This window comes from Capra hircus, chromosome 3 (genome assembly GCF_001704415.2).
Source record: "Capra hircus breed San Clemente chromosome 3, ASM170441v1, whole genome shotgun sequence".
Lineage (NCBI taxonomy): Eukaryota > Metazoa > Chordata > Mammalia > Artiodactyla > Bovidae > Capra > Capra hircus.
The window spans coordinates 100,002,811-100,005,586 of NC_030810.1; the positions used below are offsets into that span (position 1 = coordinate 100,002,811).

The 2,776-nt window shown below is 47.9% G+C and overlaps 1 pseudogene; it reads right to left on the reverse strand.

Moving 5' to 3' along the window:
• Positions 565–1,126, reverse strand: LOC102186647 (annotated as a pseudogene).

Below are 2,776 nucleotides of genomic sequence, written 5' to 3' on the forward strand. Positions count from 1 at the left end.
GTATGTGGAAGCGTGACTGGGGAAGGTCTCTCTGAGGAATGGCATTTGAGCTGACACCAGACGGAACCAGAAATGGCAGGGGAAGCTGGGGAAACAACTTAGGCAAAGGCCCTGAGGCAGGACTGGCTTTGACACACTCCATATGGATCAGAAAGAGGGTGGGTGTGCCTAGAGCAGCTTGAGGGGAAGGTAATGGAGATGGGACCAGGAACGAAGAGAGGGCTTTCGATGTCGTGCAAAGAGTTTAGGGGTTTTTTTTATTTTATTTTAAATATAATATATATTTAAATTTGCTTCCCAGGTGGCTCAGGCGATAAAGAATCTGCCTGCAATGCGGGAGACCTGGATTCGATCCCTGGGCTGGGAAGATCCCCTGCAGGAGGGTATGGCAACCCACTCCAGTATTCCTGCCTGGAGAATCTCCATGAACAAAGGAGCCTGGCAGTCTACAGTCCATGGGGTCACAAAGAGTCAGACATGACTGAGCGACCAAGCACAGCACAGCCCATATTTAAATTATATATATATATATATTTTTTTAACTTTTATTTGCATTTATTTTTGGCGGCATTTATTCCCGGGCCATAAGTTTTTGTTTCTTCAGTTTCTTCTGGGATCTCTTTTTCTTCTGTGCAACCTCCTCTCCTGGTTTAGGAACAATCTGTTCTTTTTCAGTAAGGATCATCTCAGTGTGGCAGGATCAGCTCATGTAGGGGTTGATCCGACCGTGAGCTCTGTAAGTCCTGCGCCGCATCTTGGGGGCTTTGTTCACTTGGATGTGCTCAATGACCAGAGAATCTACATCTAAGCCCTTAAGTTCAGCATTACTCTCTGCATTTTTGAGCATGTGTAGTAAAAATTCAGCACTCTTTTTGGGCCACCGACCCTGCGTCCAGCCCCGCTGTCTGGCCTGTGCGCACCTACCAACTCCACCGATGTAACGACGGAATGGCACGCATTGCTTCTTTAAAGTGACCTCCTGCAGGTACTTGCTGGCTTTTCGGATATGCATTCCCTTTATGGCCTCGGCAGTTTCACAAGTGTTCTTAAAGTGAACATGAAGATTTGAACCTGTTGATTTGCATGATTTTGTGGGGCTTTCTGGGTCAAGTGAATAGCGCACCATTATTAGGGGTCATCTCAGGCCGCTTACTGGAAAAGCTAAATTTAATATATATTTAAAATTTAAATATAATAGGAAGCATTAAATGATTTGCCTGCCTTGCCATTTTGTCCAAGCCCTAGGAGAGCTTCCTTGTTGAGATCTTGTCCAGATCCTGACAGTCGGGGGATGTAGGTGGGGGGATGGTATTGAGGGGATAGGATGTGGCTCTGACCTAGTTGCTTTAAGTCACAACCAGAATCCCTTGTTCAAGGGGACAAAATGGGCCACAGAGAGTGTGTAAACCCCTGAAGTTGTACACTAATTTTGTACATGTGTGTACTCTACTTTATGGACAATCTCAGGCTTTGTCAGATTCTCAGAGGCATTTCTATAACCAAAAGAAGACAGGAAAGGAAGCTATTGACTTGTATCTTTCACTTGCGAGCTTCATCTTAGCAAGGACCCGCAGACTTGGCCAAGGTTGAGGGAGGGGAATAGGGAGGGAGATGCTTTTTACTGTGCACCAGGCACTTTACCTATTTAAAAATTTTTTTTGATTGAAGTATAATCGACTTAAAATGTTATATCAGTTTCAAGTGGACAACAGAGTGATTCAATATTTTTGTACATTACAAATGATCGCCACTGCTTTACCTATTTTTAAAAATCCACTTCAGGGTAAAGGACTGAAGCTGGAGAAGAATGGACAGCGTAGGGAAGAAGGTGCAGAAGTTTTGTTTGTGGGCCAGGGCAGGACAGTGAGGTACCCACTGGCTCTAACTTGCCACCCAACCCCTAACCTGTGCTCACAGCCCTCAACTCTGAAGAGCTTGTCCCAGACAGGTGGGTCCGGGCAGAGGGGCTGGGCTGCCCGGCAAGCACCCACCGCACTGCTCTGTGGGAGTGGCCACAACAGATGCCCTGCAACTCAGAACCTGCTCAGGACCTGGAGCCACTCAGGAACTGCCACTGTCCTACGCCTGAGCCCCAGGCTTCTCAAGTCCTGCAACTGCACTTCTGAAAGTTCCAGAAGCTGGGGCCTCTGAAGCCGGGTACACCGCAGACCCCAACTGGAGCTCTGGACTCAGACCTGAATGCATCTCTCAGTGGCTTTTATGAGCGGTCCATCCCCAACATCTTGGTTGATCATTTTGCTTTGAGTTAAAGCTCTCTTGCTTTGCCTGGCATCCAAGCCCAGCCCTAGCCAGGCAGATGGAGGCTGAGATGGGAATGTTTTCTCTAATTATCTCCAGAATCTTGTGATTTGTCTCCCCACAAATAGGTCTGGTCCGACCTTCAGACCCACCTGTTGTCAGAAATCAGTGAGTAGGCTGGGACCTGTCTCCCTAGGCTGTTCAGATCCCCAGTAATCCTGGCCCACAAGTCCGGGAGCAGAATCAGCTGCTGATGACAGGTCCCTGGAAGGGTGCAGAGCAGGCTGCAGCCTCCTCATCCCCACTCAGGGAAGTTATCAGGGTGGCTTTGTGCAGGCCAGTTAAACCCCAAAGCTGCTTTCCTGCTGGGGAAAATTTCAGACCTTTCAATAGCTTCCTCCTGTGTCCACCTCTGTGGTGTCTTCCCAGGCACTTACACTTGTGTGGCCAAAGAGAATTTTACCACTCAATCCTCTGAGTGGTAAATCTTCGGGACTTTTAATTCAGAGTCCCAAGA